The sequence below is a fragment of the Oncorhynchus keta genome, chromosome 7, assembly GCF_023373465.1.
Source record: "Oncorhynchus keta strain PuntledgeMale-10-30-2019 chromosome 7, Oket_V2, whole genome shotgun sequence".
NCBI lineage: Eukaryota > Metazoa > Chordata > Actinopteri > Salmoniformes > Salmonidae > Oncorhynchus > Oncorhynchus keta.
Window position 1 is genome coordinate 22,506,916 of NC_068427.1, and position 9,366 is coordinate 22,516,281.

Genomic DNA, 9,366 nt, shown 5'->3' on the forward strand with positions numbered 1-9,366 from the left:
CAATAAAGCCCTGGTCACATTGCGATCATTATACACCTGGGACCGACAGACAGACAAGCAATGGAACATACATGGGCTTTAATAAGGACGTGCCACAAGGCAGCCTCAGGGGTAGATCATGTTCTCTGGGACAAGTGAGGTTCAACCACAGATATGGAATAGATAGAATGAACACTATCATTAAAAGGCAGACGTGTACTGTCTGACAGGCAGGATGTCAATATGTCAACGTAGCCGTTCAATTCTATCACCATGTGGGTGGGTCCATGACATGATAACCTGTGGAATAGAGACCTGTGTCAGTCTGGTCTTTACAGTCTATATCTATGGTTACTGTGGCATTAGCCTGTTTAAATTAAACCAGAGGTATTTCTGAGCAGCATTCTCCTCTGTCCTCTGTTCCCATGGGACCTGAACATGATTTCACAGCGTGGGGATGAGAGGTGAGGGGTGAGAGAGATGGGGGGGGAGTGGTATAGAGGGGAGAGAGGGTTGTTAAAGATAGAGCCAAACCAAATGCCTGGCTATGTTACAACATTGATATCCATGGTGACTATAATGTAGTGTTCTTGTTGACAATGCACCTTGTTGTTATGGTAACTATGTCTGTCCAGTGAGCAGAGGTTGAGGTTGCGCAAAGTCAAAATATAACAGACACTTTTTCCTGCTTTTTCAGATGCCTCGGGGGGAGAGGAGGAGAGAGAACCGGAGAAAGAGGAGAAACAGCCCACAGGAGAAGAAAGGAAAGAAGAGGAAACAGGAACCCGTTCCGGCTAAGAAGAAGACTGCACTGGTATGTAAAAGTTTGTTTTAAACTTCATTGCGTTTCATTTGGTGTACGACTGTACTACTACTTTCTCAATTATTTTATTTGTCTACACAGAAATCCCAGGAGTGATTTATGGCTCAGGAGAAGAAAGTTGATGAGGGCGAGAAAAAGACCAAGAGCAAGAGATAGGTAAGACTAAGGATGGAGGGGATTGAAGAGACACCTGCTGTCCTAAAAAGGAACTGCAGTTAAAATGTGCCATTAATACAGGTAACGAGTGGAGGACAGAGGAGCCTCTTAAAGAAGAAGTTACAGGTTTGTGAGAGCCAGAAATCTTGCTTGTTTGTAGGTGACCAAATACTTATTCTCCACCACAATTTGAAAATAAATTCATTAAAAATCCTACAATGTGATTTTCTTGATTTTTTTCCCTCATTTTGTCTGTCATAGTTGAAGTGATGAAAATTACAGGCCTCTCTCATCTTTTTAAGTGGGAGAACTTGCACAATTGGTGGCTGACTAAATATTTTTTTGCCCCACTGTACCTACATACCTCACCAAACCATCCCTCCTTACATACCTACATACCTCATCAATCCATTACTCATTTTTAACCTCAATGTTAAACTAATAGAACTTCTGTCCCATTTGTGCTTTAAGTCTTCTGTCATGTTCCTAGATGTGTACTTGGGTATAACTTAATAGTCTGGTGTTGGCTTCCCCTCCTCATCTCCTCTTCTTCATCTGACTGACCTGTGGAGGAAGTTAAAAGAGTAAGCCACATTAGATTATTGACATCTGTCCCTTGTATCACAGTATATGTTTTCCCTTTCTCTTTTGGCTCAGTTTGTCACAAATGGGCTGAGGTCCAGACGCAGCACACAGAGAATAGTTCTGTAATTTTGTTCTGTAACTCCACCCTCAGAGTCATCAAGCGCAACAACTCACATCTTCTTCTTTTAAACTTATTAATCTGATTTGTATTTCATCTCATTTTGTGTACTTAATGGTACTTCTCAGCTCAGTATAATTGCTCCCTTGTTTTTATTTCTTCACCAGACAGTTGACAACATTTGAGCGAGAGGCTAAAGTGCTGAAGCTGTTTGCAAAGCACATCAATGTAACATACTTTATTGTAGAATAGATTCCTATGAATGTTTGTGTATACAGATGAGTTGTTCTGTGAGTGAGTAAAGCCAAGTGTGACCGTCCTCTGTATGTCTGTCTGTCTCTGTCCCCAGGTAGAGGAGCAGCTGAAGCTTGAGGTGACATGCATTGGGGAGGGAACACCAGGGAGACTGAAAGCCCTCCTAGGGAAAGGTAAGGGCTTGTCCTTAGTGTGGCTTAATTCACATGATACTTTGTTCTGATCGTCTACACTTCACCCTGAGGTGGGCACTCATGTACTACCCCTCAGGGTTTTAACTCCAGTTTGGCCTTGCCAGCGCTGAGCTTCCTGCTTCTGAACTGGAATTGGAGGGACCAGAAGCCTCACATGATGGTGGACATCCCTGATGTGAGACTATATTTCCCCCTGCTGGGCAAAGAACACAGTCACACTTTACACAGCACTGAAACAGACAATATGGAGTTTCTTATTAATATAGCCCTCTTTTTCACATCCAGGTCCAAACGGATTTGCTGAAGCTGCTGGATACAGGCATCTTGAAAGGCTGTAGAGAAGGAAACACAAACACACACCCAACCATTTCGAACGGGACCTCTTCTGCTCTCACACAAACACACACACACCACAGTTATTGTAGTAAACAAAAACTGAAACAAAAATTGGGAAAACAATTGCAAAACAGAATAAAATAAAATAAATAACAATTATTTGTTTTGTTTAAGTTTTTTATTCTGAAGTTTGAGCAAAAATCAAATGTTTTTGTTGATGTTTAGTTTTGATTTACATTTGGTTGAGATGTCAACTAAAGTGATTTCAACGTGAAATCAATAACAAATGTCACCATGTCACTGGAGTTCAGTAAAAGTTGGTGAAATAAGATGAAATGCCCTTATGCTAATTCCATTTAGCAAATCCAATCAGTTTTCACCTTGATTCACTGTCATCAGATAGATTTTTTGCCTAGTGGGTAGCATGTGCATCACTATCACTAGCTAATGTATCACTAGCTAACGGGGAAGAAATCCGAGGGTGAGCGAGGAGCGTGACTGGGCCAAGCTAGAACGTCTTGTGAAGTTGCTGGAGCCATTCGCAATCCACACAACCAACTTGCTGACCAGTGACTGGGCCAAGCGAGAGCAACTTCAAACTGTCTGATGTGGTGCCGTGTCTTCTCAACCTTGAGGCACACTTACAGTCATCTACTGTGGCAAAACAGTTGGCACGGGTCCTCCTGAAGTCACTGTTTGAGCTCTTCACATGCATACTGAATCCTCTGGCAGCCAACTTCCATCCAACCCCTGCAGCAGCTTGCCTGATAGACCCATGTATATATCTGGCACTTTGCTCAACAGAAATGGAGCCACTGATGAGGGAAGCGGAGTCTTTTGTACTTCAACAAATCAGAGAGTACAGCTATGGAGCAGCAGGACCCCAAGGAAAAGGGGGATACCTAGTCAGTCAACTAAATGTATTGTGTGTCTTCCGCATTTAACCCAACCCCTCTGAATCTCTCCAGTTCTGGCAGACGAGGTTGACTCTTTATCCAAAGCTGTGCTGGATCTGGTTTCTGCCCTTGCATCCCAAGTGTTCGAGGAGAGAATATTCTGTCATCCGGCTTGAGAACCAGCTCTCTGGAACAAAGTCTTATTGAAGATAAACCATCAAATCTTGTTTGGTTGAACAGATAGATCTGTGAATAAGTGCTGTATTGCTTATGTTTCTTATGTTGTTGCATCTGTTTTTATTAACCTTATTTGAAGTCAGTGGTACTTGTTTAATATTACAGAAACATAACAGGTCAAATATGCCATGACTTCATTTGTAATTTTTTCCTCTCTCTTTCTGTCACATAAAGGGAAAGGTACTTGATTCTTCTTACATCTAAATGAAACGATTGGATTGGTTTAAACATGAGTATTTCTCCCGAGTGGTGCAGCGGTCTACTGCATCTCAATGCAAGATGTGTCACTACAGTCCCTGGTTCTAATCCAGGCTGTATCACTTCCTGGCTGTGATTGGGAGTCCCATAGGGTGGTGCACAGTTTTCTGGGTTTGGTCGGGGTAGACCGTCATTGTAAATAAGAATTTGTTTGTAACTCACTTGCCTAGATAAATAAAGGTTACACATCCTTCCACCATATTTCTTGCACCAAGCACCAGGTGCTTATCCTTCAAATTCAAGTCACATTAGGATTGTTTTATAATTAAACCTAACCAAACCTTTATCCTGGCTACGGAGTTGTATGGATTCCTCTAGTGTCTATCCAGTTCTATGGTCCTGGCCCAGAACTGTACCTATTACTGCCCCCTAGTGGCAAGAAGTGACTTCCCAAAACAAACAAAAAACTATAGGCACATAATGGCTCCTAGCCTCCTACGCATATTGTCCCCAACACTAGAACTGAAGCTAAATAATATAGAAACAAAATATAAATGTTTTTATCAAACTGAAACTAAATAAAAAATGAGCAAATCAAGTCTGAACTAACTGAAACTAAACTGAATTTCCAATCAAAAATTTAAAACGAATAGAAACAAATATTAAATCACAAACCTATAATAACCTTCACACACACACACACACACACACACACACACACACACACACACACACACACACACACACACACACCAAACTTAAGTGGGGCTTCTCAATCCAATCTCCAGAGACTGCTGGACACTTCAACCCTCTTCCCTATCCTGTTCTTACCTTCTCTGTGTGACACTTTTGATGTTATTGTTATATTTTAAGTGACCATGTAACATGACTGATATTGTTTATACAGTGTTGTAGTTCAACACCTCCACCCCTCCTGTGGGATGGTCCGAATAAAGACATTCTGAATGGAACCAGATTCTCTTTGTTTGGTCACCCACACCACCAGGAAGCCCATCCCACTGAGTCTGAGGTCATGAGATGTTTCACCCAGTAGGAAGTCTGATTTATCATAACATCCTGTTTGTGAAGTTGTTCTACAACGAGGCAGGCACAGACACAGTCAACTGCTTTGAAGGGGAACTGATTGTAAGTTACCGTCTAAAATAAACCTTTAGCTCGATGATCTGTTAGACTGTAAAACATCTGTATGTATGTAGGACTGAAGCGCTAAGGAAGAACTGAGAGAAGAACAGTAGAACAAGAATGAGAAAGAAGAGACGATGATTCTGGTTAAGTATTTCTCCCAGTCACCTGCTGGGAAAAAATCTCTTGGTAAGGAGGGGAGCGAGAACAAGGGAGAGAAACAAAGAAAGACCGTGTTAAAAAAGACCGGAAGAGAAGAGAGACCAGACTCACATTTCTTGCTTTGTTCTCTGGTTGTCTGACCCTATCTGTGCTCCTCTCCCTGCCACAGCCGGAGCTCTCTGTCATGGGAAAGGCGAAGGCCAATGCTGGGCTCCTGGCCCGGAGGCCTGACAACTCGGCTTTCAAACATCAGAGACTGCCTCTCTGGTCCCCAATGCTCACTGCTCACACCGTCCTGCCTTCCTTTTATTGTATGGCCACTATACGTGTGAAACTGGGAGTGTGCCTACTTGTCACCGTGCAGAATACACATGAACTGAAGGTGCGTAATCAATCCCTTCAAATGAATCAAACCTTTTTGCCTTTTTTTCTCTACTTCCACCGTTTACACACACATAATCACTTGAAATGGAGCAGGAAACACCCTCCACAATGCATATCTTATCTAACCATGAACACAGAGATAGAAATAGACAATGAGAAGAGTTTAAAGGTATTCTGAGAATGAGTGTACAGTATAACAGGAGGAGTGGCGGTGGAGAACGAACATGTATCTAAAGTTCCAATGGGTTTTAATGTTTGCTATCTATTTCTGTCACTCCCTCTCTCACCATCTCTTCTCCTCTCTCTCCACAGGTGGACTACACACATGCAGGGTCATGTGATAAGTGTTTTGAGACCACAAGCTGTTGAACCAAATCCAAGTGCTTTGAGAAGCACAGCGATTATGTTTCCTATTTCCTGTCCCTGAGAGATGTGTTCTTCTACTTTGGGCTGATCAACTTCCACCAGAACATACATGGACTCCAGGGATGATGGACAGATGGTCGGGAGAAAATAAAAACCTGCAGGTAGCTACTGTTTCGGTCTACTTCTATCTATCTATCTATCTATCTATCTAGTGTGAGCCCTTCATAAAGGAGAAGAATGGACTCCCTATCGCCCCCTGCTGGGCCATGGCCAACAGCATGTTCAACAGTATTACACCATTACCCACACTATGTTCTGAGTCTCTGCTAATGATGTGACAGCATTATAGGATTTTGGGGGGAAACACCTTTTAATATCCAGTGATATGATCAAATCAATCTGACATGAGACCTGGTTTTGATTCATTTATTGACTGATTTCTTGATGTGTTTTGTTTGTTTGTTCCAGTCTCCTTCACTCTGACGTACTACTCAGGAGAGGGGGGGTCCAGTGGTCCATGTTCATCTGTTCAGGAAGGGCATCACCTGGTCCCCCCGACAAGAACGTCAAGTTCCGCAACCCACCAGATGAGAACAAGACACTAACGTTAGCACGTGATTGAAGGTGTGTCTCACAATACACCCACACAGTGTTCATGGCCATCTCGATTATGAATAGTCATGGTGTCATGTCACATTCTTATTTAATATTAATAGACATATGTATCGCTGCTCCCTCTTACTTAACTTTCCAAATGTTGTCTATGTGTTGTCAGGCACAGCCCGGCCTCTGTATTGGTAGAAGCCCGTGTTTGACCTGAACCCCTGGGACCATAACGGCTTCATCAACGAAGACTTGATAGTGTGGATGAGGGAGGCTGCCTTCCCCAACTTCAAGGAGCTCTACGGGGTCCCGAGCTAGAGAACCCTTCACCGAAGGGCTGCCGACTGGGAACTACTGCTTCCATATCTCCTACAGTAGCCATTATTATTCATCTGCTTATTAATGGTTTATTCTACCAGATTGATCATTTTGAGATTTAAATCAATTTAATTAAAACGATTTCCAATTGGCAGATTACTATTTCCGACCCTGAGGCAGATTGGGGTTAGTTGGTTATAAAAAACAATGTGGGCCACAGCACATGAAGCCCCCCTTTAGACTGCAGTGGATTCCTTCTAGGGCAGAAAGGATATGGTACTGTCCACAGTCAGCTGGTTCGGGAGTCAGAACAACTTCCTGCCCGTAGCCTACCTGATCATCTGGCTGTCTCATCCTGCACCTCGCTGTTATCCTCACCGCCATTTGGTGGAAGTTTGGTAAGAACAAACGGAATATGGAGGAGTGATGTAAAAGTACCAATGTGAAAATGGGTGAGGAAGAAAATAATATTGAGTGAATCATGAGAAAAAGAGTCTGATATTTCATTCTAAATACTGTGAATGTGACCAATTGATTTACTGAAATGGTCAACGATCCAAATGCACGTAGTTCACATTTGAGATGTGGTTTGTGTTAGCGTTTGATCATCATGAATGCTTGTGCTTGGTTTAATTTCCCTACATCGCCATGTGGTGGCAGAAGTGGTGTTAAAATGACATGAGGTGGGATACATTCGGAAATAGTTTTCAGATATTACAGTGGATTCGGGAAATATTCAGACATTTTAATACTTTCCAGTTGTATTCTAAAATGAATTAAATATGTTTTCCCCCTCATCTACACACAATAACCCATAATGACAAAGCGAAAACCGTTTTGAAATGTATTACAAATAAAAAAATCATACCTTATTTACATGAGCATTTAGACCTTTTGCTATGAGACTCGAAATTGAGTTCAGGTGCATCCTGTTCCATTGATCATCCTTGAGATGTTTCTACAGCTTGATTGGAGTCCACCTGTGGTAAATTCAATAGTTTGGACATGATTTGGAAAGGCACACAGCGGTCTTTCTAAAAGGTCCCACAGTCAACAATGCTTGTCAGAGTATAAACCAAGCCAAGGTCGAAGAAAATGGCGAGCATCACCACCGTGGATGGTTCCGACCTTGAATATGTGGACATCTATAAGTACCTAGGTGTCTGGCTAGACTGTAAACTCTCCTTCCAGACTCATATCAAACATCTCCAATCGAAAATCAAATCTAGAGTCGGCTTTCTATTCCGCAACAAAGCCTCCTTCACTCACGGTGCCAAACTTACCCTAGTAAAACTGACTATCCTACCGATCCTCGACTTCGGCGACGTCATCTACAAAATAGCTTCCAACACTCTACTCAGCAAACTGGATGCAGTTTATCACAGTGCCATCCGTTTTGTCACTAAAGCACCTTATACCACCCACCACTGCGACCTGTATGCTCTAGTCGGCTGGCCCTCGCTACATATTCGTCGCCAGACCACTGGTTCCAGGTCATCTACAAGTCCATGCTAGGTAAAGCTCCGCCTTATCTCAGTTCACTGGTCACGATGGCAACACCCACCCGTAGCACGCGCTCCAGCAGGTGTATCTCACTGATCATCCCTAAAGCCAACACCTCATTTGGCCGCCTTTCGTTCCAGTTCTCTGCTGCCTGTGACTGGAACGAATTGCAAAAATCGCTGAAGTTGGAGACTTTTATCTCCCTCACCAACTTCAAACATCTGCTATCTGAGCAGCTAACCGATCGCTGCAGCTGTACATAGTCTATCAGTAAATAGCCCACCCAATTTTACCTACCTCATCCCAATACTGTTTTTATTTATTTACTTTTCTGCTCTTTTGCACACCAATATCTCTACCTGTACATGACCATCTGATCATTTATCACTCCAGTGTTAATCTGCAAAATTGTAATTATTCGCCTACCTCCTCATGCCTTTTGCACACAATGTATATACTCTTTTTTTCTACTGTGTTATTGACTTGTTTATTGTTTACTCCATGTGTAACTCTGTTGTCTGTTCACACTGCTATGCTTTATCTTGTATACTGGAAACAGTTGTAAATGAGAACTTGCCTACCTGGTTAACTAGCCTACCTGGTTAACTAGCCTACCTGGTTAACTAGCCTACCTGGTTAACTAGCCTACCTGGTTAACTAGCCTACCTGGTTAAATAAAGGTGAAAATAATAATAATAATAATTGTCCGTAGAGCTCAGAGGCAGGATTGTGTCGAGGCACAGATCTGGGAAAGGGTACCAAAACATTTCTGCAGCATTGAAGATCCCCCAAGAACACAGTGGCCTCCGTCATTCTTAAATGGAAGAAGTTTGGAACCACCAACTCTTCCTAGAGCTGGTCGCCCGGCCAAATTGAGCAATGTGGGGAAAAGGGCCTTGGTCAGGGAGGTGACCAAGAACCCGATGGTCACTCTGATTGAGCTCCAGAGTTTATTTAACCAGGCAAGTCAGTTAAGAACCAATTATTACTTACAATGACGGCCTACTCTAGCCAAATCCGGACAACGCTGGAGTTCCTCTGTAGACATTGGAGAACCTTCCAGGACAACAATCATACCCAAGAACTCAAGGTTGTCATCGCTACCAAAGG

The 9,366-nt window shown here is 42.7% G+C and overlaps 1 long non-coding RNA gene and 1 pseudogene across 3 annotated transcripts; both read left to right on the plus strand.

The window, feature by feature from the left end:
- Window positions 1-600: 600 nt before the first annotated feature.
- LOC118386497 (uncharacterized) lies at window positions 601-2,754 on the plus strand. Of its 3 annotated transcripts, XR_004826238.2 has the most exons (7): window positions 601-793; window positions 884-958; window positions 1,040-1,084; window positions 1,449-1,542; window positions 2,011-2,089; window positions 2,187-2,285; window positions 2,396-2,754. It is a non-coding gene; the product is annotated as an uncharacterized LOC118386497 (long non-coding RNA). The 3 variants fall into 3 exon arrangements; XR_004826239.2 differs by lacking the exon at window positions 1,040-1,084 and having other exon boundaries at window positions 602-793; window positions 2,396-2,753; XR_004826237.2 differs by lacking the exons at window positions 1,040-1,084; window positions 1,449-1,542 and having other exon boundaries at window positions 609-793; window positions 2,396-2,746.
- Window positions 2,755-4,876: 2,122 nt separating this feature from the next.
- On the plus strand, window positions 4,877-6,753 carry LOC118386498 (cell cycle control protein 50A-like; annotated as a pseudogene).
- Window positions 6,754-9,366: the final 2,613 nt, after the last annotated feature.